The sequence below is a fragment of the Passer montanus genome, unplaced genomic scaffold, assembly GCF_014805655.1.
Source record: "Passer montanus isolate IOZ18808 unplaced genomic scaffold, ASM1480565v1 scaffold12, whole genome shotgun sequence".
NCBI lineage: Eukaryota > Metazoa > Chordata > Aves > Passeriformes > Passeridae > Passer > Passer montanus.
Window position 1 is genome coordinate 14,305,806 of NW_024358722.1, and position 26,317 is coordinate 14,332,122.

A 26,317-nucleotide genomic window follows, 5' to 3' on the forward strand; every position below is an offset into this window, starting at 1 on the left:
GAGGAAGCTTTCCTTGTGTGTATGTATGCATGCAGACCTATTTCATGTCTGTAAGCAGGGACAGATCATCCATGTAATGTTATGCCCCTAGAGTTTCAGAATATTAAATAAAAATCTTCCTGTAAAGGCAATGAAATGTCCAGTCAAGGATATTATATCACATTACATATTAATTTCAGTGTTCATATTTTTATATTATTATTCCTGCATGTTTTGATTAGGAAAAACAAAAATGTTCTGTCCCTCCCTCAGCTGAAATTCAGATATACTGACAAACGTGCTGAACAGTGAGAGGAAATGGCTACATGGGCAAGCTACAAGGAAGTGCACTAGTTATTACCCAACTTTGTAGGCAAAGCTCACAAGAGAAGAGGAGAAAACTTTCGTGGGTAAAGGAGAAAGTGAAAGTTTACTACCTGTGTACTAATCCTGCACATCAGGAAACAACACCTAACTTCAGAGTAAGTCTCCATGTTAAATTTTAATACTCCTTCACAAGTCAAATTCTCTCATACCTCAGTACTCTTAGTCATAAACTAAGAAAGGTTATAATTATACTTAATCACAATAATCAACCCCATAATTATTTCACCTGGGACCCTTTCCATTCCTGCCTTAGCTATATGGTGTCAGTTTTTAGACTGAGCACCATGAGTTGTGGGAAACAGCTTTAGCTGCAGTGACATAATCAAGACCAAACCAGGTTAGCTGCTGCGCCCCCAGCAGTGTAAGTGTTGAATAATGAAAGTCTTCTCTTAGACCAAGCGGTAACCTAATATCTGTATTTAAAAAACCAAACCAACAAAAAAAAAAAAACCCCAAAAAAAAAAAAAAAAAAAACCCCAAAAAAAAAAAAAAAAAAAACCCCAAAAAAAAAAAAAAAAAAAACCCCAAAAAAAAAAAAAAAAAAAACCCCAAAAAAAAAAAAAAAAAAAACCCCAAAAAAAAAAAAAAAAAAAACCCAACACAAAAAAAAACCCAAAAAACCAACAAAACAAATCAAAAACCCTGAAAAGCCCAAACCAAAAAACCAAACCACCAGCACCACCAAAAAAAAAAACCCACACAGAAAAAGTGGATTCATTTGTCATGTACAAGTAGAGAAAACAGGGCACTCAGCTGGAACCCAGAAGATATGAATTACAGGTAATAGTTTCAAAATTGTCTAAGGTCTAGATAATTAAATTAACTCAGGCATAGCTCACTCAACATCATGGTGCCTAGATTTCTTTCAAATATGGGTTCAAGGTCAATGGTGAGCAATACCTGAAAATCCTTAAAAATACCATATTTTAAGAAGCAAAATCCTATTCAGGGGTGATAGTGAACACCTGAACATCAACAAAGTCAAAATTAGGTATACTTGCAGCTATGCAAGTTCTTTAGCCTGTGCTGTTGGTGATGGAAGAAATGAACTTCCTGAGGACCACCTGAAACACACACTGGGCTCACCTCCAGGAGAGGCCTGTTTCAGTACATAATCAGAACGAAGATGCTGAAATACTCACCCCATATCTGTGCTTTTCTTTATAACCACACTTCTGAGAGAGCCCAGAATCAAGCCCAGAGTCAAGCCCTGAAAGGGCCAAGATCCCTGACAGCAAAGCTCTTCAGAAAAATGTTTTTCTTTAAAGTGTTTTCACTCATTTTGGTTGTTCGTCAAACTAGGTCCTTCTTCATACTCCGTGTCCTTGCCTGTTGGTCTCATCTTTTCCTTTTAGACTCCAAATCCCTCTCTAGCCTGAGACCCTTTGCGTTTACCTCCTCCCTTGCAGAACTCAGCATGCACTTGCCCATCTCAACATTAGCACATTCAGTAAGCTGGCTTGGGATAAGAATATGATGGCATGAGCAGGTCGGTCGTTGTCACTGTGCCAGCTGGGAGGTTTTTTGTTTTACCCAGTTAAGAAGTGCAGTATATGTACAGACATAATAATATATAAGAGATCACGTCTATCTTTGGATTCTGCAGAAGTGTTTTTCACTGAGTTCCTAGTAGCCAAGTTAACTCTTTGCCCAGAATGAATATGCAGCATCCCAACTGTGGAGTGAGTGAATGGAAAGCCAGAAATAGAGTCCTGAAGATCAATAGATTTGACTGAGAAAGCGTTTGCATTCTCAGGGGTAGAGATCATTGTGTTTCTAAGTGGATCAGAGATATGATCCTTGGCTGCTGTGAATGGAATGGAAACTGGATGCCATCAGCAGGAGATACGAGTGCTGTTGCAGTGAGGTAATGTGGTAAGGAATAGCAGAGTGGAAGGAATGCAGTGCCACTGCCCTGAGGAATCTTAAAATTAGCTCAATCTGGCATTCAAATGCTGGGTGAAGTGAAAAGGAAAAAAAGCACAGCAATTTTACAAGAGAATTGTTTCTGAAAGGAGAACAGTGGCTCTCTGCACTGCCAATCAAGACCCATGAGGCAACTCCCTACAAACCTGCCACCAATCTCACCAGAGCCACCACAATCCTGGAAAGGAAAGGCAGCATTGAAAAATAATGGGTTACTTCTATAGAAATGCAAGCCAACCTCAAATGGATCATATTGTCACAAGAAAATCTCAGAAGAAATGTTAAATTTTTCTATAGTTTCTCTAAAGGTCCTATCAGCAGTCATGCCTGCTTTGAATGATATCAGCAGTAAGTTTCATTTTTGTCTCAGATGAGAGTCAGGTCAGCCTGAAAATTAATATAATGACTCCAGCCAAAATGCAGCTGCTGTAGTAGTGCTCTCAGGGCACTGATTGTCTCCTCTAAAGCCAGGATGCTACTGCTTGGTTTATTTGGAGGAGGAAATCACCTCTTCTTTCTACCACCTTCTTCTAAAGCTCCAATGCACAATGGTTATTAACCTTTCACAATAATTTCTGTTATTGTCAGAAACACAGAGGATAAAGCATAACTGCAAGCCTACCTCAGGGTTATGTTTCAGGGGCTAGAGGCAGGAACTAATGAAATACTCACACTGATGGCTTTATTTTGAAACTGTACTGTAATGCTTGTAATTATGACTACCCTAATTTTCCTCCATTCAAAATTACAGGGTATTCCCTACCCTTTCTGCACATTAAATACCACAGCCATAGGACAGTCACAACCTGCTGGCAGGCAATCAAACTCCCAAGAGATGGAAATGCACACACCACGCCTGCTTTTCTACCACATGCTGTCCCAGCAAAGAAGGACTGAAAGTCCAAGTGAAGATGGGATCTGACTGCAAAGCCAACATGCAGATTTTACCCCTGAAGGTTACTTGGTACCTATTCCAAGGTCTAACCATGGACACGGAATTGTGTTTTACATATTTAAAAAGCATTATATTAACATTTCCATCAAAAGAGGGAAAAAAAAAAAGATAAATACAACCTTATTAGGCACAATTCTCAGTGAGTGATATCTGCTTGGCACAGAGCAGACTGGGTCGTGTCAAGGAGATGGTGATACACACCATCCTTACGCCAACCCCAAATTCCCTATATCAGCACTTCTAAATTCTGCTGCTATTCTACAACTGCAGGCCTTGGGCAAGCAGAAAAAGCAGAAGTGAAATAAAGCCCTGTCATGTCATCTCCCTGTACCACATACCTCTCAGCAGAAGCACAGAGGCAGAGGTGCAGATTGAGAATTAAACAAAATTAAAAGGAGGAAAATTCTCATTGCTGATCCCAAAGGAGCTTCTCTTTTATAGGGGAACTGCCTTGCCAGGACTTTGCAATCAGATGATAGTACCCCCTGCATTGTTCAAGCACTGTCAAGGGGCATTATACTCAGAAGATAATCCAGCCCTTGAACTCCCTAGGTACTGGTTCTAAATATCTCTGTTGAGGTCCAACTTGCAGCCTATCTGGGTTTGCCTGAACCATCTAGCATCACATTTGGTTATGTCTACAAAAACACCAGCTAGGAGGAAAAAGATAATGAAGAATGACTTTATAGTCTTTTATTTGAGAAAAAGCTAAACATATGGATCCTGGCACTGAAAGTATGGAATCTGTGATAAAAACATATGGATATCCATATGGGGGGGAGGCAAGGAAAAAAAAAAACAAAACAAAACAAAAAAACCCCACTTCTTGGCCAGAAATTCTGTGCTTGCATTTTTATCCTGTATGCACAGTGCACCCCCTTCCCTCTGCAGCACGACGCTGCCTGCCGATGGATTAGGATGTTATAAATTCACATGCAAATTTCACAAAATGCTCTACTGTTATCAACTTTATTAGATTTACGAATACAGTCCCGCTTATATTTTTTTATTCTCTTAATCCCTTTCATCACTTAATAGCTCAGAAAGTAATGGATTTCAGTAAAAAGGAGAGGCTTATTACAATCAATCCTGTTGCTCTATCTCTGCTCAACGCTCAACTAATGAAACTTATTTTTCTGCAGGACCTCTACAGGAAATCCTTTCCTAAGGAAAAAAAAATGTTTAATATGTTGCTGACTTGTAATACTGCAACTGTATTATTCCTCTCCTTTGGGTGTCCATCCAGAGGTTTGTAAGAGCTATTAATTGTACTTTATTCACCAAATTCTAGTCTGTAGTGACACAAGAAGCTACTGAATCTTATTTAATACAATACACCAACTTACAGTTCATATGACTGGAGGCCCTCACAGTATCTTTTAACTCTGAAAACTCAAAGATTAATTTTCTTTTAAATAGTGAGGGGAACAAATTGCCAGAAAGGGCAACTTTATCAAAAGGTTTACATCTTAAATAGTCCCACTGCTGAGGATCAAAAAGTCTGTCATCCAAGTTAGCCTTCTCTAAGATCTTATTGCAAGCATGTCACTCTCATGAGGGTTTTTAAAGGCATCTTCGTTCCTTCCTTTTGCATTCTTTGAATAAAAAAGCAAAGTACAAAAACAGAAAATGCCCAACCTTCATTATTTAATTCTCTGTTAAGGGGTAAGGAACCATCCACAGATGTACTGCTTTAGTACCTGCAGTACCCCAGGGCACCCTGCACAGCCTCCAAGCCAGTCCTGCCCACGCTGCTTGGCTCATCTGCCTGCTCTTCTCTCCATCACTGCTGGAGTTACCTCCAAGCCTTAGTCCCAGCCTACCACAAGGAAGCTACAGACCAAGACACTCCTTCAAACCAGACTCCTTACAGTTAAAGAATATTCAAGGAAATATTTTCCTTCGGCTTATTTATTATTAATGTAAATATTTGTTTGCTAGGATTTTTCTTTGCATCTGACCAGGACTGGAAATAAAAGTAACATGAGAAAAGTTAAAAATAACAGAGGCATCGTTTTAGAAAGAAGAGGTGCTGCATGTATCGAGAACAGGAATCAAAATTCCATTTCCATTTTCTAACCCAACAAGGTCTGCAGCACAATATGGTTTTTGCACTATACACAGTCAGTTGACAATAACATGGGACTTCCTACACTTCTGCCTCTGTTCTGGGCAATTCCAGAACTATCATGAAGGTTATGTGATGTAAACACTTAATTAGGAGGCAGTGCATCCTTGTCCAAAGAGGTTATGTTCTTAAAGATAGGAATGACTTCTTTTTTACCATATCTAGTAAAGTTACTAATATTTTGAGGACTTTTTGACTCATTCCAATGTTGTTGTCTTGTTACTACAGAGCAATGAAGGAACACAATGGCTTTGTGTCTGGATATATACCTCCTGCAAAGCTTGATCCTACAGATAACTCACATGGTTAATTTTACTCACATGAGCACCTGCTTGTATGAATAAAGTTACTCACATGCACAAGTGTTTGCAAGACTGAGCCCCTAAATCCATTAAATTAATGGTGGAAATATATAAAATATATAATTGATGAACAAGTGAATTAGGATTCTGCTCCAAAGTAGGTAGAAAAGGATTATCACTCAGGCAAGCTCTCTTCACTGACTGTTTCTGACTGATAGATTTGTATAAGGCTGAGTTTCTGATTAGTTCAGAGATATGAAAGCTTCAAAATATAGGAATAAAAAAAAAAAAGGACTTTCTGAAAATGAAATGCAATATCCAATTCAATTAAAAGAAAAAGCTATTATCTGGAATTGAACCAAGACTTCAGGATAACGTTATTTATTCTGTGCCAAGTTCAGTAGATGTTTTCCAAAATGCCAGTTTACTTGGATTTTATGGAAAAATTGACCTTTTCACCCAGAACAGAGGCTGCTAATTTCATTAAAGTTGTTAGATATTTCCTCAGAGGGCATCCATGCCAATTCTAGTATTTCAATTCCCCTGTTTTCATCTGTATTCCTCTTACATGGAAGTGGCCTGACAAAGCTATAAGCATGGTGTTGTTTCCTGCTCTTTCCTTACCCACTGCCAATGAACTTCATTATTCAAACTCTCAGAACATTGAGGCAACTGGGAAAAGTAAGTGCTGCCCATCCAAAGCTGCCCTCTTGCTGACACCCAGCAGCCCTAAACCCCTGGGTCAAGTAATCTGCACCACGAGCATCCCAGAAGAGCCTGAATCAACTCAACTGACAGGAGATGAGCCAAGCCTGTCAATTCATACAGCAGCCTGAGCTCATCATCTGTATTTATATAGTTCCTGAATCAAACTCCTGCGCTCTGTAAACTACGTTTATTACCCTTCTTACGGGCCGACACGGTTTTACAGTTTGCTCTCCTTACAGTAGAGGCACAGATCTACTCTTGATAGCTATTTTGTACCTTAACTCTCCCTTTTAAGAGGGAGGGAGCAGTTATTACTTGCCAAACCAGCACATGTTCATAGAGAGTGCGGTCAAGTGGTCAAGAGCAGAGCTGATGTTAATTAGCAATGAAATGAGGAATGAACCAGCATTAGCCCTGAGACTAATCAATGAGAAAATCACTCCAAGCAGGCAGCTTAATGAAGTACTATACAGCTGTTTATTTTTAGTCTGTTTTAGCCTGACAACAAAATCCCGATTAATTAAGGAAAAAAAGTCTTTCTAAAACGTATTTCCTTGTAGAGCCTTGCTATAGCTCTGATTTGTTTGGATTTTTTATTGCATTTGTCTATACCTCTCCCTGGCAATTAAAGTCCCAGCTAGAAAAATTAAAGCAGGTCAGAAAAGCATGTACACATCAGTGGCACACATTTGTCACCAGTATAACCTGCCGCCCCACAGGTGGCCCATTCAGGGCCCTTTGCAGCACTTAACTCTCTGCCCCTCTGCAGAGGCAGCCAGAGGGTAGAGCATCCTGGTCACAAAAGGGAAGGATGTGTGAGTCCTGTGACATGATTTGGGTGAAGCAACCTTGGTCCTCTTGCTGTCACAGAGCTCCAGCAGGACCCTGGATGAGGACACCAGTGCACAGTGACTAAGTCTGTTTGAAAATCTGGGCTTTGCCCTCCCTGTGATGCAACTCCTCACATGCCGAGGAGATGCAACAGCACTTCCCAAATGTTTGCGTTGGATCACCACAGGTGCATCACACATTATCTGCCAAATAAGTCACTAACCAGGACATCCAAGGATGATGATGTGGCTGCTCCCCCACTGGCTCCTCTTTTGGGCAGCCCTATGTCCTGTGGGGTCCCCCAAGCATCTCCCTTTTAACTCAACACTGCACTGGGCTCTTCCTTCATGCAAACCTCAGCCTTTTATAACAAAGCTAGTATAACACACTTTGAACATGGTGACGTAGAAGAGGCTGAAGAAGGTTGGGTGCTAAATCCTTTTCCCCTGAACACTACACAAGGAGATGGCACCAAAACACAATCTTGACTTACCTACCTGAAAAAACTGGTCTCTTTTGAATACAGTAACAGTGAAAACAAAGAAATGTGGGGCTCTACTTAATTTCTCTGTCTCTTGAAGACTCCAAATTCACTTTTTGATACATTCATGTAAAACAGCAGAACATAAAATGGCATTTGCATGACAGTAAAATACTTATGGTTTAGACTTGACATTAAAAGCAGGAATTTTAACATCTACCATAACATAAGTTGGAGACACATGAGGACAACCCTTCTCCTGTATGGTCCTCACCCACCAGAGTAGAAATAGGCACAGGTAAAAGGTCAATTGAAACCAGCTCTTATAGGAGTTTTCTTTTCCTTTTTTTACTGTGTGTATTGGACAATTCATTGTTTGTTTGGTCAAAGTCCTCTCATATGCCAACAGAAGCATGACTGCAGAGAGGAGTTTCTTAATCTTTCCAAATATAATCAATAAACCACCTCTGAAACTGTGTCAAAGAAAAAAGGTGGGGGGGAAGTGGAAAAAAATAGGACAGTTATGTAGGTACATAAGCTTGTCTGGGCTAAATGTACATACTTGTCTTTAGAGACTCTTCTTGTATGTATGTTGCAATAAACATCATTCTGCAACCTTTTAGGCAAGCAAAACCTAAGTGAGAGCTGGGTGAATGACACAAACTGCTCTTCCCCAGGAAAGAAAGAAATCTTTAAACTGATATTATCAGGCCCTCTGTGACAGACAATTTCTAAGTCAAATTCACCTCCTGAAGATGGAGACATTACAGCAAATGTATTCATTAGATCAAGTGACAAGCCTTAATTAAAATGTACGGTGTTTGCAAAATGAGAACCAAAATTGAAGACACTGAAGTACAGTAAATATATCTTTTGCATTGAGCAGAGCAAGACAGACACTAGCTTTTACTTAACACTCAAAAGATAATAAAACATGAATGCTATAGATATATTTCAATAGCATATATATTTGTTAGAAAACTTCTGACAGAGCATATGTACTGTAACATAAATTCAGACACGTCTGCATTCTTATACACTAATTACATTTCTTAAAGACACTATTGTGCATCTAAAAAGCAAGTTTTACCTGTTTTCCTTCCTTAGTCATTAATTCCGCAACCTGCTGAAATAAATATCGCTAATGCTTTTCACTTCAATAACTCCATTCATGCGAAGATCACAACATTTCACAAACATCAGTTAAATAAACTGCCTTGTGGGAGAGGCAGTGGCCATAAAAGAACTGACCAACTGCTGAGGGTAGAGGGGGAAGATCATACCTGTTTAACAGCACACAGTTGGATTATAAATTTCCCAAGCTCAGCACATGCCAACACATCTACATGAGTAGAGCAAAAACATGTCTGTCTTTTTCTAAAAGCAAACACAAACATCCAAGTGTTGCTACGAATACACCAGCTGATTGAAAAGACCAACTACTCTTTGATTGATTTCAGCTTGGTTATGATTACTTGCAAAGGAAGCAAAAGGGTTTTACCAAAGCCAGCCAAAGGTGCTCACTTGCAAGACTTAACTCCATCCAGTTGTAATGTTGGATTTTCAGATGGCTCTTTTTCTTTTTCTTTTTTTTTTGGCAGCAGGAGGTGGGGAAGAGCCACTGTGAAGCAATTATTTGTTAAAAAGTGCAGACCTCAAAAACAACATCACTAACCAGGTAATCCCCTTTATAGCATGATTTGATAGCTCAGGGAAAGCTAAACAAAGGCACAATGCACTGCAACCACAACAGCTGGGTTGGAAATTGCTGCAGATTGTTAGGAGGAGCTGCAAACTAGAGATAGGCAGTGAAGAGGTTAGAAATGATAGGGTAAAAAATAAAAAAAAGGGAGACAAATTACTCCAAAGACCATATTCTTTAAATCGTTGAAGCAAAACATGTTTATTTGATTTGTTTGTATGCCTATTAAAAAAATGCTACTTTGGGATTCTAGAAACCCAGTCTGTCAATTTTTCAGCTTCTGCACTTTCATGGTTGCTTAGAGCTGTTTAATGCAAATACACTTCCAATAAGAGATTTCATGCCCCTAAATTACACCCAGTTAAGGGCGAATGAAAATGTAAGGTAAATAACTATAATCAGCCATATTATCTTTCTCTTGGCACCTCTCACTTTACAGGCATATTTAAAGGCATCTCTGGGGTCCTATCCTTTTAAACAAGCGGCAGCACATTTCCTGGAATATTACTTACGGTGCTGTGCTGTGAACATTACACAGGTTCAAATGTTACCTAGAGACCTAGAAAGAATTGCATCTGTTGCAGAGCCATGCTTGTTGCCATGTTTAGGAACACCTGAAAGGATGGAAGAAAATTTTCAAGTCTTTTCTTCATCCCACACTAAGATTGCCTAGGTCAAGCTTTTGTGCCCAATGCTGTTCATCAACGGTATTGGGGTGTAGCAATTCAAGGGAAGAAAAATGAGACTATGCACTTCTGGTGGTCACTGGAAAGCACTCAGGATTCCAGTAAAAAAACCCAATAAATACAGGAACTTAAAAGCATTACACTCCCACTGTTATTTTTAAGTTAATAAAACCATGCTTGAGAAGGAAAGGTGGTCTGAGCATAGCTATTAACAGCCTCACAGTCCCTTGCTGTCTTCATGAGAAAGTATAAAGTGATAAGCAATAATCAAGGAGCAACTAATTACTCACTTGGCAAAGAAAAAACAGAAGAATGGGAATCTTTAGAAGGAAATACATCCCTCAAGTCCTTCAAAACAAATTTGGATTATTCTGAGTGAGCTCAAGTTTCCAGCTGAACAGTTTTTTGCGTTGTTTTACAGGAAAATGAGTTTAGAATTCTACAAAAAGCATTTTGCTTCAGCTAAAAGTGACATAGCACTGACTGCGTTAAACCAGAGGAGCTCTGTGAGAGAATAAATTCCTCATAATAAAGTCAGATCAGTTTAGCCTGTCTCTCCCATACATCCCATTTGCTACCATACCTCTATTTACCAGATTTTTATTATCCAAGTTATTTTTACATCATTAGCTTGCAGATCTACTTATGCTGAGGTTCAGCATTCTCCTAGGAAGAAAATTTCTCTTCAAATCAAATTTCACACAGTTATTTTTCTTTAGTGAAGCAGCCCACAAAGTTCTCAACTAATTTACCCCTCTGTGCAGCACCAGCAGAAGCTCTCACTTGACAATTCACATGATCCTTGCTAACCTAGACCCTGTGCTAGAGCCTGTGTAGAAACAGATTTCCTCTCACCTCATTAAATAAAATGTGGGACAAAAGAGTAAGGGCTCAGGAAACAGATGCACAGGTCCTTGTTGGTGCTACCGGCATGAGAGCTAACCTTTGGAAAGTCACATTTATCTGAGTCTCAGTTCTCCCTCCATAAATGGTTACAGTAACAGCTTCACAGGCTGAAGTCCACTTTTCGTAATCCTCAGATGAAAAACACTGAAGAAGAGCAAACTAGGACAAATAAAGGGGTGCCCTGGTTAGAGTGCATCAGGCTGTTAAACTCATCAGTCCGTAGGACAGGTCTTTCAAAATTACCACGGTATTTCCACTATCACAGTGAAGTGACACAGCAGCCTCCCTGAGCTTGAGGAGCCCCAGAAATGCCTGTTCTTGTGAAACACTGTCAGACTGAAAGACATGAACGTTTGATTTCTGCATTGCTACAGGCTCAGAGTCAAAGCCATTCATTTACTGATTATAAATAATAGCTACATTTCCACCGGAGTAGGGATTGGGAACCAAACATTGAAAACACATACAAATTGCATGAAAACCAGTATTATGGGGGGGGGGGGGGGGGGGGGGGGGGCAGACAAATAAATACAGAGTTACTTTCCTATACTCTTCCAATACCTGCTACCAAGCACCTTTTCTCATCTGTGCAAAGCTGCTGGGGCTGTTTCTTCTCAAAGCCAGCAGTGAACATACAGCAAGTTCCTGATACACAGCAGTGCTTCACAAAAATGTCATGATGCAAGTTCATGGGAAAGAACATACAGATAACTAGTTACCTAAGAGTGCTGCAGAGGAGTACACCTTAAATTTCATTAAGCCCACTTGGGAAATGCAAACCCAGCCCCAAACAGCTCTTTTCTTTTCAATGTGCTTTATCTACAATTCCTTAAATGCAGCTGGAAATGTGACTTTCAAATATCCAGGTTTTTGTTATGTGCTCACCTAACCCTCATCTTGGCACCTGACAGAAGTAAGCTGTACACAAGACTTTGATTTTTCTTTTTGACTTAGGAGACATTAAGCACCCAAACTCTCTCATAAAAGATCTGAGGCATAAGCTACATAACATCTGTGCAAGCAATGTTTTTTCCACTTAATCCAGACCTTAATGATCAAGAGATATCAGAAAAGTGTCAAAGGAGATAAACCAAGTTATCCCTAAAAAAGCATCTATGTCTCATCACCAGCAGCAGCTGATCTGGGAGTTTCATTGCTGTACCAGGGATATAGAAAGACCTCAAAACTTAAATGTCAATGCAATGTGCTTGTTGATTCCTTGGGAAAGCTAAGTCACCGCGTACTGAGTTTCTGTTTAGTGATGCTTTGAGGTACTGGGTAAACTCTGTAAATAAAGACACTGCAGAACAAAGCACCACTCTTTTTTCTTTGTCTCTTCCAAGTCATGATTCTTTTGCTTTCAGAAGGGTGTGACAGCCTACATTTCATGGAAACAGGAATCAAGAAGTGCTAGGGGGTATCACCACATAGTCACCAGTACCACCACACCAAGGAAACATTTTCATCTCTCACGTGTTGCTTCTTCTCTCACCCCCTCCACAAAGGGAACAACTCGAGCAGATTTTGTTTGTGGTGTAAAGACCCTGTGGTTATGATAGAGAGATAAGAATGAAGTAAAACACATGCTTAGTGCATGGGACCAGACACGTGACTGGGAAGTTGGGGAGAAGTCCACCTAACCATTTCAGACGATCCCACAAGAAAATACTGCCTGGAACACAGACTTGCCCAGCACTGCATTATGACAGATTTCAATTGATAGAACCAAAACCCCCTGAAATTACCAAGAGGAACAGTCACCTAAACGCACTGAATGTGTGTGTGACTCATTGAAAGTTGTCTGTGACTCCACTTGAAGATTCTTTTGCGGGTAAAATGCTGGCACTGTTATTGCAGAGCTCCATTGTGCTAGAGGCACAAAGCTACTTGTCATGTTTTTTGTCACAGGACTTTAATAAAAATACCCAAGCAAGGCCCAGCCACAAAGAAACTGGAAGATAAATACCCAGGATTACAAACTGCCTGGAAGCCGGCACGAGGATGCTCGTAAAGACTTGCCCTGATGGAGGCAACACTCCTATACACAGTACAAGAGAGATTAGCCTGGGTGCTACTGTCTGCAGATCCAGGGACACCAAGTGGCTCTGGGCTGCAAGACAAAGGTGCAGCTATCCAGGAAGAGGCCATCTTCTGCCTGAAGGGAATATAACTTTCTGATGAACTGGAGATAATGGTGGTGATGCTTTGCAGACCTCACAATGTGAGAGATTTCAAGCAGGCTTGTGAAATGAAGGCTAGAGGGAATGACTGTGGGCACATATTTTTAGATAAAATATGGGTACCAACTCTTAGGACAGGTTCCTCCACTACAATCATCAATTCCACTTTAGAGAAGTTCAGCCATCAGCTGTCCCCTCAAATGTCCCTTCATCAGGCAAAGGCAATCAGCCATGTCACTGGCTGGCACTAAGGCCTTTGACAGGAAAGGGCAAGGAGATAATTCATCTGCATATGGCAGCAATTTGGCACTTGCATCAGCACAGCATTTTCAGCGCCATTTATTTAGTGCCTATGAGTAACTGGAGAAAAAATAATATGAATTTGTACAATGCCACCTCACCTTTCTTTAAAAAGATCTAAAAAAGATCCCTAAAGCCTGCCTTTTCCTTTATCCCTTAAGGAAGTAAAACAGGGATTGGAAACTTTATCCCATCACAGGTACAAGTTCTCCCACTGAATTCAATAGGATATCAATGATCCAAAGAAAAAGAACTGTCTCTTAAAATAACAGAAAGACAGGTAATTCCAGAAGTTTTAGAGAAGGCTTTAAGCCTGTATTAATGGATGTTAACAGGATTTCAACCAACCAAAAGCATAAACATCATCAACATAGTCAAGTATCTCCTCTGCCCTTCCCAATTCTAAACAATTCAGTAAATGGCTTCTTCATATCCTGACTGGCACTGTACAGCCAGCCCACAGCCAGATCCAAGAAAGAAAAACACTACAGACCTGTGAGACACTTGAGATGTTACAGCCCTCAGCCCCAGTTCTGCAAGCAGTTCTGCTTCCCAGAGAAGAAAGGATTTACGCTGTCCCCACATGAAGGCCTACATAGCTTTGCTTGTCTTATTTTCAGTTTATTTCAGTTCCGTTTCTCCCTTAGTCTCATTATGCTTGGCATATAAAACCAGACTGCTTATTTTTATTGTTGCTTTCTTCTCATTTCCCATTAGTTTTTAATTCCAGGTCACCAGTACAGTCAATAGGAAAATTTGGCTGAGAGATTATGGAAAATATTTTTACAGCCAGCTTTTTTTTTTTTATGTTTTAGGATTAATTGAGAAATAATAAGTTATAAAAGTCATAAAACCTGTTGCTTTTTTTGAAACAAGTTTGTAAATAAAATTAAAGGAACAGTTCCCACTCTTGCTTTAAAGGGCAGCAAGGTGAAAGACTTGACACCACCAGGAATAAAGTCATCCTCCCCAGCTCCCTTTTGCAGCAGATAGGCCTCAGCTCTCACTAATCATCATTTGTCACTCAATGAATTTTGCATCTTTAAGTTGCAAAGCACGCACTGGAAGGGGGGAAGGAGCCCATGCACACTCTAGCAAGGTCTTGCCTGCTGTTCCCAGGGCTGGGACACACAAGCTGATAAGAGCAAGCCGTGGGCTGCATGTGCTCCCAGGTATCAGAATGCTAACTAGTATTCCAATCTTAACTTCATTTGGTTGGTTGGTATGGAAGTTTTTTCTCTGGATTTTGGTATTTTTCTTGGGGTGGGGTGGTAGCGATATTTGCTTGGCATTTAGGCTTTTTTGGCTTTGCTTTGGCTTTTTTTTTTTTTTTTTGAAAGAGAGTGTGTGTTAATTCCCACCAGCACACAGCTTCTTGATAAAGGAAGCTGTCATCTATGGGTTTTAAACATCTTCAGTTTTGTTCACAGACAAAAAAAACATGGAAGTCTCCACTACTTTGCTTTTCAAAAAAAAAATCTTTGAAGTAGACTTTCTGTCGGTGTTTGAGAGTTTCCTCTGTACATGCTTAAAAGCAGACTGACCCACAGAGGAGAGGCTTGGTGACCACACCAGGGCTGGCACTTCTCTCCTAACTCTGCACCCAACTACCACTAGATGGATGTGGCTCTACCAGAAACAGGCTGTTTTTTTTGCACACTGTTTTACACTGAAGTCCCTTGACTCTTTGTCTGGAGCCCAACTAGATGACAGTAAAATATTTCATAGGAGTTTTTCTAACGACATATTCCAGCCACATTTAATTCCCTTCACAGAGCAGGTTTTAAGGAAATGAGTGTTACTCTTGAGAACATAACAAGGTGCACCCTACAAGTCGCCCTCTAAGGAAAATGCTACAGACCACAAATATCCATGAGAGAACTATGAAAGACATACAGTGCTATGGTCTTGGACACAAACTTTTGCTAGGATTTGAATTCTGGTCCATTATGTGCTAATGGTATATTTCATCTTTGTTTTAAAACAAAGACACACTTTTAAGAAAGGAAATTCAGAGAGCAAATGAGGTCCTACATAGGTCACAAATATAATAGACAGGATTTTATTTTTCTATTTTATATACTAGGAGGAATTTTTAAAGAGATAGTTCAAGAAATACCTGCCTTCAGAAGATTTTGCTGTTATTTTTGTGCACACTCAATGTGAAGCCTCAAATCTTGATGTTAAATTATTTGTAGGAACTTACTGCAAGTTCACATGACATTTGGTTTGAAATTATAAATACTTACTATGACAAAGGCTATCTGTCCACTCCATAACAGCTATAAAAGTAATAGAAACAGAGATGGGAGAAACACTTCTGAATTCCCTGCATGCATATTTGGTGTCCACAGATGCAGTTGCAAAACTTGGACAATTTGCATGTTTAAACTTGCCTGGGTATTTTCACCTAGCAGATAAATATGCTAAGGAAGAGACTAAGACAAATAAACAAAACCAGGAGACTTGCCCTTTAAACCTTTTTTGAATAAATTCTTTTCTACCAAGGTGGAAGGTGGCAGGCAGCTTTAAAATGTGTAATTCTTTATGTATTTAAGAACAGTAATTAGTAGGCATTTAGCAAGCTTTGTTCACAGGCATTTTTATGAAGCCATAGGGCCAAACTATGGAACAACTTGTATGGGAAGGGCACTTCATGCCATCAGACCAGCTACCAGCTAGTCTGCCATGGGCTGCAGCAGGGGGAATGTGCATCAGAAGCAACACTGACTTTCTACTTTGAAGTGAATTTTTTTCTACTTATTTTTTCTATTAAACCTCAGTGATTTTAGATCCAAACTGCAATAACAGTTGTGATCCCCATCAGACACTTCCACCCCAAAACCGGTGATAGTAAAATATAGGCAACTCCTCACAGCTGCTACATTATGAGGGCTTAGATTTTCTTCATACTACTGGTATGTAGATATATGATAACTGCATGGCTGGTATACGCTTACAGATCCCGAGACTGCATCAGCAGATCACATGATTTTGTTAATTAGCTATTTGCATGCACAATTAGCTGATTTGTACAAGCAGTCAAGGTGATCATACGTGTAAATCAGGCATGAATTTGCACAATTTACTTATCTGAAAATCTGCTATTTCACTTATTTCTAAGCACCAGAGAAACAGAGCCACAGAAGAGGCTGGCAAGTTACTGTCTTTACACTCGATACATGTCCCAAGTTTTACATTCCTTTTGCATTGCATTTGTACATCACTGTGGGCAGGTACCCCTGCATGCATGGGCACATAACCATGCCTAAATAAATGGGCACATCATAATCAAAAAGTCATACAAAGACAGTAACCTGCATCCCCATACAGATAGAAATTTACTTCTTGTCTCCTAAAGGTCTTATTTTCCCCCGTTATCTCTTCAGTTCTGGGAACTGCTGAGCTTAACAAAGTAAACTTGATTTTAGCTATCACAACAAGCTCAGGAAGCTCTGCAAGGAGCAGAAACCCAAACAACTCCACTGCAAATACTCAGCCTTAAGCCCTGAAGACTGCTTAACATTTAAAGCCCCACTGCTGCCATGCCAACTTGCTGGTTAGGGGGTTTCAAATACAAATGGGTCATCTACCCTTAATGTGAAGTTATACCATAGCTCGTCAAACAAATGGATGTTTATGCCATCATGGGCTGTTCAGGGATTCCAGAGTGGAGCACACAGCTACTATAAAAAGCAAATTCTCTGAAAACTGCACACCTAGCTGAAGAGGGATAGTACAATAAGGAGACCAAAACCCAGGAATGGATGGGTGCAATGCAATCTCAAATACAAGTGCATCTCTGCCTGCTTGAAGTGGCAAGGTAATCAAAAAATTTCACTTCACCAGGGACAAAAACCACCACTGGTTTAGCCAAGAAGAAACAAACCCCATAAGCTGATTAGGGCCAATACCTATACATTCACACACACAAAAAAAAAAACTAACCAACAAAAAAAAAGAAACCCAAACACTTGTTACAACATAGTTAAGTAGAAGGTTAAAAACAGGTCTTCAATCTCAAGTGCTGTGCAACTCCATTTCATTGGCTGTGGTTATTCACAGGACTTCCTCAGGGAGAAACAATACTTGTGGTTAGAGGTGATAAAGTAATACAAATGCCTAGACATTATAAATAGAGAGAGGTTCAAACTCTGCTTCTGTCCCTCAGCACGTATTAGCAGAGTGATTGTTGCAGTGTTGTCTACAGCTTCTTCTTCTCTCTTCAACGAGACACTTCACAGTCTAGGCAAACTCTGCTTTAGGTGTGTAACTCATTCCATCTCACCTTCCATTCTCTCCTCAGGAGTAGTCACTAAGATGAAAAGCCTTGGGGCAGAGCTGTTAATGTCTTTGTGTACAAGACCAACATAGCAACACAACTGTCAGATTTAAAAGACAAATTATTTTTCTTTTTTTTTTACTCACCAGTACAGTGTGTGGTGCAAGTGTGTGTAAAACAGTAGGGAGCTTTGGAATAACATTAGGGCCTCACTGAACCATTTCTGAGGCAGCTGCTGATGGTTAACAGGGTAGGACAAGTGCTTGCAGTGTTGCACCTTAATGCCCTGATTCACCACTGGAAAGGACTCCAACTCCTTCTGCAGTATCTGAACATTAATGCAACCCACTGGCTTTAAGGATGGAATGACTAAAGACTGAGTTACAACCACCTTCTGTATCTTTGCAATAAATAAGCACATTTTTCTTTTCTTACATTAAACAAAGGAGACATGCTGAATGCTCATTTATTGAAAAATTCCAGGTAATATAAATACACTCAAAATAGGAGTCAAGTTGCAATTCCACTTCCAAATACAAGTCAACCCCTTTGCAACCTGGGGAATAGAGGAGAGCCAGACCCAGCTCAGCCCAATGCTCCTCCCTGCCATTCCTCCCCAGGCACATGTGTTCCAATGTATTTATCTGGGAAGGCTCAGGTCAGTCCTGTGCTGTAGGAGCATCTCCTGCAGCTGGAACATCTGAAGCAGGTAGTACTCCATGTTATAAACTGCTCATGCAGCAGACTGAGAAAAAGGCACTTCCTGGTCACCGGCTGTTGCCGACTATAGGAAAATGAAAATACAGCACCTCTGCACCTGTTCACCTGATGGTGAAGGAAGGAAAAGCCATTACCGAGTGACAGGAGACGAAAAACCAAAATCCACTTCAGCAACTCATCCCAGCACTGGTGATTAATCTCACACTCACACAGCCTGAGGCACATTAACCAGATAATTAATAATTTCTTTAGGGACTCCAGCTCGGCAACTGTTCTATCAACCTGCACAGCATTAAGAGAGAGATGCTGCATTTGTGATCAAACTGCTGGAACTACCAAAATGTTCTGCAGGAACAGTAAAAGCTTCAGAGCAATCTGTGAGCCCAGTTTTACAAGTAACTGTAACATATGTGCAGAAATCAAGGCTGCTCCTTTATCAGTGCAATCACCAGACTCAAAAATCTGAGCAAGATCAGCATAATAAGAAAAATTAACAGCAATGCCCAACTCCATCCAATCCCCATCCTTCTCCAGCAGAAGAGCTTCTCAGTATTTTTTAAACACATTCTCCTTGATGCAGTAGCACAGTATGTCCAGTCATGCACTTGGACTATCCTTGGTATGAATAACACATCAGATTCATTTGTCTTACAAAAAAAAAAAATTAAAATTAAACAATAAAAAAGCCCAACACCCTATGTGTCATAACACATGTGAATTCTACAAGCCAAAGGCTTTCAAGCAATTCAAGTAAGGAAGATGGCACAGCTCTTGCTAACAACTTTTTGCCACCCTTTGTGCACTCATCCTCCATGTTCAAGGACAGTCACACAGGATCTGAAACACAATACCAAAGTGCTGGCACCACATTATCTCCCCCAGCACTTAAAAATAGCCTGCTGAGAAAAATCATGGTAAGTATTCTTTCCGACATTAAACTCTCCAGTGTGTTAGATATATGTCAGTATGCAGTGATTAAGAATGACTGATAACTAATAAATCACACCCACAGAGAGTGACCAGGTATCATTGCTTTCAGCCTCTGAAAAGAAGAGATAGATTCACAGTTCTGCCTAAGTAATTTTATCTTTCCAAATGAACGATCCTGTGCAACTGCTGCTAGCAAGGAGATGTTACTTTTTTTTTTTTTAAATGGACTTCAGAATAATAAGCTATTTGGGTTGCTTTTCCAGTAATAATTTATTGTTATCGTTACTGTGCAGGTAAGGAAACAGAGACCCACCACATGTGAGGGTCTCAAAGCTTCCCCACCACAGAGTAGATTTCTAAACAAAGCTGGAACTTGTCCTTTCATCACACAACTACTCTTCCACCTGAGAGAAATCTGGAGCTCAGCAGAGTATCTGCCTTCTAAAAGATATCTTGCTCCTCAGACTCAGGTCCTGGAAATGGGCCTGTGCAGAGCTTTAGTGACAGCCACGCACATCTGCACAACTCACCAGATATTGCCACATGGACCCCAAAGCCTGTTCTAAGACTGGGTCAGTAACAGAGAATGCTTTCTTTTAGTCCATACCATGGCTTGATTTGCATTTCCCTTCACATAACTAAAAGAAGTATACACCAATTCTTTAATCATCTACTTTAGTAGATGATTTTAGTTTATACCACTCTGCTCACCATATTATTTGAGCCCCTTCATTTTCATAGTGTCAGTTACCATTATTCCATTAAATTAAATCCTTTTACAAGCATCTTTCTATAAACATGCACTAGAGATAACATAGCCACATGGTGAGGATTCACAGACTACAGTAAGCAGATTACACCTGTCTTGATTGTCGTTGTAGCTGTCGGCAGAGTATATTCTCCCATCAAACTGCACACAGATCTCCTCATTAAAGCTACAGAGGAGAATAATTACAGAACAGTACTTTACAGTTTACCAATTGGTCTTGCATACATAATGGCCTATCAAAGAAAAATTGCATCCTCCAACAGCTGGTAAAATATTTAAATTGTTATAAGTCTTATTTAAAATAGCCAACGTTTTAAACTGTCCAACAGCTTGCCTCTTGTTCGCAAAGCAGACAGATAGAGGTGATCACACCCAAAAAGGTCTTTGACTCCCAGCCCATAAACAGAGTGACTTTTCCCTTTACAAACACTCTATTCCCCAACCTTCTGTTCCACAGTAAAATCCTCTCCTGAGAAATTATGCTGATTGCAGAATAAACCTTGAAAGCAAATGGGTGGTTTTCTTGATCTCTTAAGCCCTGGTGCTGAGTGCTAAGCATCACATTCCCCCACATCCTCACTCCTTGATGGGGAAACAGGGAGTCTGTCAGGACCCCACCACCCTTCTCTGACCAGCGAGGGTCTCAGGGGCAGTCTGTTTATCTCCAGCCACATCTGAGGTTTCCTTCCAGCCATCAGCACCACCAGAAGGTCTCCGTGATTGGCAGCTGGCCAATGAGGTGCCAGCTATCCCAGATAAAAGATGCTGGAGAGGTTGCAAAAATCTGCAGAGGGAAGCAATCTCCTAGTGCTTCTGTCCCTGGCCTTTGACAATCCAGAGCTGAATATACTGAACTGGCAGTCCTGCAGAGCATCAGGAAGACTGATTTTTCACCCATGTTGATAGTTAAAGCATCTGACCTGTGTTTGTGTTAATGGATAAAAGGCAAAACCCATTTTTGGATGCTATTTGCATTCCAAGATCCCCACTGTTAGGACCTTCAGCTCCACTCAGTAACCAAACCCATCGCTCTTCAGGCACCACTTCTGAATACCAGCTCTTACTCATCACATGACAGACAACAGAAGAGGAAAAAGCCCAGACATGGGAAGAGCCAAATTCTTCAGATGAAAAAGTCAAGTTAGCCCAGAAGCAAACCTTCCTAAGCACATATTTGGGGCCCAGCAAAATGTCCTGACATGCTCTCCTACTCTGCTAAACCAGGAACTGAGATCTGAGAACTTCAGCAACAAGAGAAATGCTGCTGGACCAGTCCCACACATTTTGGTTCTCCCAGATTTTTACACAAACACTCCAAAAGGGACCTTTCTGTACAAGCAGCCCAACAGCCACCTTTTCCCAGCTCTGAGGGACAGTGACACAAGCCACCTAAGCAGGCAGAGGGACACTCACCATGCAAACGCATCTAACTGTGTGCAGTGTTAAAACCACCAGAGAACTAAGTCACACTCTGAAACAGCTCTCAGTACCAGCACTGCAAACGATTTGCTGCTGCACTTTACCCAGCTGCACCTCCCAGACGAGCTGGCATGCTGCAGCCTTGCTTCCAGTCTCTCTCAGCTCCTTACTCCTAACAGGGACACGCTGACAAAAGAAGCTGAGCAGAAAACCAAACAGAGCAGAGCCTGCTCCAGCCAGCAGGCAGCCCAAGGTTGCTCCTATGAGCTTGGAAATCTTTGGGTTTCTCTTTGAGAACTCCCCATTTGCAAGGCTGCACCTCATGCTCCAGGGTGGAGTTGGCTGCAGGCTCAGCCAGATCACCCAGCCTGACCTCCTATGCAAACACTGCCGAGTAACCTTCACCCTTTTAAACACTGCTTTCAACTCAGCAACTCCAGCATTTTTTCTAATTAGCAAGCTTGGGTAGAAAGAATTCCTGGACAGTCTCTCAACCACTGTTTATTTTCCACATGGGGGAAAAAAAAAAGAAAACACACAAACTTTCTGTCTCTGCTACAAACCTCACAAATTTTGCAAACTTGTTCCTGGGGTCCCAGCATGGGCAGAATCTACCCTGTGACCACAGAAGGGTGGTCCTACACCAGGAACTGGGCAGAAAGGCCCAGCACTGACAACACATGGACCCAAGGATATTTTGTCCTGGCCTTTAGCCTGCAAAGAGGAGCCCAGCAAGACCTCCTGGGGCTTAGTTCTTATTTCAACTCTCCCTCATAGAGCAGTCTCACCACAGAGAAGTCAAAAATAGCTTTGCCATCAATTGCCACAGTAGCAAAGTTTAGTTCTTTGGGAAAATTTTCCTTGACTTCACCAGTTCTGGACCAAAACATTTATCAAGAAAAGCACATTAGCTATTATAGCTTGCATTAAAAATACAAATACCTCACAAAAACTGTGAATGTTAAGTTTTAGAGGTCTTCAGAAAGCTTTTCCTTTCACTGCTTTCCCCTGACACTACTGACTATGCATATTCAAATTCTCCATTCAAAGGTATTCTGCAATAAAACAATCCTTTATTAATTGCCAGAACACATATCCCATGACTTTTCAGAAGAACTGAGTGTCTAATGTGTCTTTACAAAAGATCATAATTTCACTTTCCTTTTCTTACTAGAAGAACAAGCCAGCCTGGCAAGCAGAGGGAAAGGTGTAAGACAGCTTCTGACTAAGACATAATACACAGGATTATCTGGAAATTGCCAAATTAGGAAATATGGTTTCCTGGATGGAGAGAGAAGGGTAAACCATATCTGCCCCAGACAAAGACTGAAGGGAAAGGGAAAAAAAAAGAAGTATCAGTTGAGTAGAGAAATCTGTCACAGATATTTCAGTAGATCAGGACTCTGACTATGTATCAGAGAAGAGAAGCCCTGATCAAGTCACATGCCCTTTACTACAGAAGATAAGATCAAAAGGTTTCAAAGGAAACTGATAGTGACAGTTCCTTCATTTGTATGCAATGTGACATACCAGATCCAAACTGTTGGCTACTTTTTGAACTATTTGTCAGGGGAGAGAAATTATTATTTTCTTTTATATTTTACTTTCAAGAACTTTTAGTCATTTGGGGGTTCTCCCCCCTGCTCTGTTTTATTTTTCAGCCAGGATTCAAACGTTCACCTTTGATGTAATATTTTTGCTGCACATTAAAATAGCTATGCCAAGCTTCAGAAGGACAATTAAATACAGACAATGAAAAGGATTACATCACTTCAAACATGAATTTTAATAAAATAATTCTAAAGAAACATCCCTGGTGATGATTATTTTCTTTTCCCTGTATCTTCTATTTTACTCTTTCCATGCGTTTGCAACAATTCAAATTATTGCCAGGCTAGCAGCTGTAGTTGACTCGAAGCCATCAGCTTGCATACCAGCAGAAGTATTTCTCCCTGTTTCTCACTGCTTCTGACAAGAAAAGTGTTAAATATAAGATCACAAGTTGCTTGTATAGCCAATAGGCTGTATAACAGTTATATTCACATGGCAGATAAGTAAATGGGGGACTTGTGACTAGCTCAGCTTCTCCAGGGCCCAGACCTGATGGGCTTCAGCCCAGAATTCCCCAGCAATGTGCAAAATCTGCAGTTGCTCATTACATGTTAGCAAACTTGCTCTAAAACCATGCCCTTGTTTCCAAAAAAGGGTACCAAACACCTTGTCAAAGTTCATCTGTGGCACTCAGTATTCATGAGCCGGTGATATGTGTAAGGTAATAATATTCTCCCCAAAGTGTTGTGAAACATTCAGAAACTGCAGTAGCTGCAGCCACGAAAGTATCTGAGACAGCCAGACATGAAAAAAAATATGTTGCAGTCTCCTGGGTGAAGGAGAAGGTACTCAAATCACAGAAAAGCAATACAACATTCACTTCTAGCTCTGGTACAGCACAATACATCACATTTTAAAGTTGCAGCATTTGGTTTCAAATGAGACAAACATTTAAAATGTTTCAAGCTCTTATATAAATCCTTGAGAATCCTGGAATCATGGTAATAAACGATGCTGAATTTAAGGACTCAAGTCTAAGCCCCTTTAAACACAGCAGGGGAAAGGAATAGCTCTTCCAATAATATTTTTCTCAGTCAGGCCAAATATTTTTGAAGAAAATTGTTTGGAATACACAGCTTATGTGTACAAGTCTATTGAGAACTTACACAGATATTTAGAGAGAAATTACTGCAGTACACAGATTTAGAGTCACTTAGAAAGTGTTAAAAAGCATATGACAGTACCTTGAGTGCATTAAGCTGCTGTCAGAAACTCCTGTCAGTGAAGTTTTTTCTCATCATCACCTGCTCTCTGTCCATGCAGCCCAGACCTTCCCCGGGGCTGTTGTGACATCCCTTGTAGAACAGTAAGAGAAAAAGAGCTGCACCTTCCCCACCAGGTTCCCAGCTCCCCAGCCAGCCTTCAGGGCTCCTGCTCCAGCCCTGCTTTCCCAGAGCTGCAGCTGCAGTCCATCTGCATCTCCTCCTCTGACACACACCGGAGCAAACATGCCCACAGTTTCCCTTGCTACTGTACCAAAGCCTTGTGATTCATTCTTTTTATGTTCTTGAGGCAACATAAATCACAAAATCCAAAATCCACATGAGGAAGTCACTCTGGTGTGACCCAGCACTCACCTCTCCCACCTGCGCTGACCTGAAGACCACTGCACGAGGAAATACTTTACCAAGTGATTTTCCCTTCCTCCCTGTGGGTAAATTCTAGCTCTGAATTTCAAAAGCTGCCACTAACACACAAAAAGCTGGAATAAATCCCTCTCCTGGACATGCAAACACGCTCAGTTTCATGTGACTTGCAGCTAGCCTGAAGAGCTTGCACCCTGCCCCACACATCACTAGCTGGTTGTGCAACAAGACCATGTTTCATAGGCACAGCCCTGCAGCCAGCAGCCCTGGTTGCAAAACACCCCATAATTGACATTCTAACCCACATTATCTGCCATGTACTTGCAAGGTGCCCACTAGGGGCAAACCTAGTACACACCAAACCTTCAGGAGAAATAGAAATTGAAAATGCAAACTCAGACTGGGCATCACAGACTGGTATGGATTTAATATCCCTGACACATTCATAGGGGATATAAAACCTAAAGAACAGAGTAAAGAAATCCCATGGGCATAAAAAAATACATACACATGTACGTATACACACAGATATAGCAGTCTTACCACCCAATTTCTGACACCAAACTCAAATAGCGAAGCTATTCTTCCTTGGCTCTCTCAGCAGAGAGGAACAACACAGCAAGAAATCACCTTTTCCAGAGGTGTTCAAGAGTTAAAGCCTGGAGAAGGTGGCCCCTTGAAGTGGCTACTGACCTGCATTAGGAGTCTGACAGGTATAGGGAGCTCTTCTCACACTCTCAGCAGGTGGCCCAGCCTTGAGCAGACTGAAGTGGATGCTGGTTCACTTGAGTACACAGGGCCCTAAGTAACTAAAATTCATCTGCTTGCTGAAACTGTCCCTGCTACAGAACAACAACTTCCAGAGGCAGACAGGCTTTCAGTTATCATTAACCAAATCAGCCATTCAGGGTCAACTGCAGCTAGGTATGAATCAGCACGACCAAGCTTTTAAAGTAGGTGTTAAAACCCAGGTGAAACTCATCCCCTCCTTCCCCAGGTGCTAAGCAAACCACCGGTTTACCCCTGTGCTGCTGGGTGGGCTTGTGGCTTCTGCCAAAGATGTGGTGAAAGTGATGACTGCAACTGGGAAAGACTGGATACACCTTCCCCCATGGGAACACAGGCATGAGGGGTAGCTCACTTTGTATTTCCCAGCAAGGCCACTGGGTTTTCTCCCCTGTGTAGGTGTTGTGTGTTTGTTCCATGCCCAGGAGATGGAACAATTAAGATGTGCTCAATACCCTTCTGCTGCCCACTCAGTGTAACACCTTAGTCATCAAATTGTCCTATTGTACTGCTCAATACTTTCTATAACAGTAGGAATATGAGAGTATGTCCAAAGATAGCAATGAACACACAAGGTAATTATTTTTAAGCTTGCTAATCACAATCAATAGTTTCTTAGCAAAAACTGATGAGCTGGAGTTGGCTCCTATTTTTAACCAATAAGAGATGCAGTCAAGACTTGAATTACACCATCGGGCAAGTCTCCAAACTCCTAATGACTGCCAGCCAAGAGAAGGATGGGT

At 40.9% G+C, this 26,317-nt stretch overlaps 1 protein-coding gene and 1 long non-coding RNA gene across 22 annotated transcripts in view; both read right to left on the bottom strand.

Moving 5' to 3' along the window:
- ESRRG (estrogen related receptor gamma) overlaps nt 1-26,317 on the bottom strand; it is a 389,280-nt gene that overhangs the window by 254,252 nt on the left and 108,711 nt on the right. The gene's annotated exons all lie outside the window — the stretch shown is intronic.
- LOC120496980 lies at nt 22,912-25,692 on the bottom strand. 2 transcript variants are annotated; one of them, XR_005626384.1, is made up of 3 exons: nt 25,482-25,692; nt 24,387-24,497; nt 22,912-23,556 (listed from the first exon to the last, which is right to left on the bottom strand). It is a non-coding gene; the product is annotated as an uncharacterized LOC120496980 (long non-coding RNA). The 2 variants fall into 2 exon arrangements; XR_005626385.1 differs by having other exon boundaries at nt 22,912-23,559.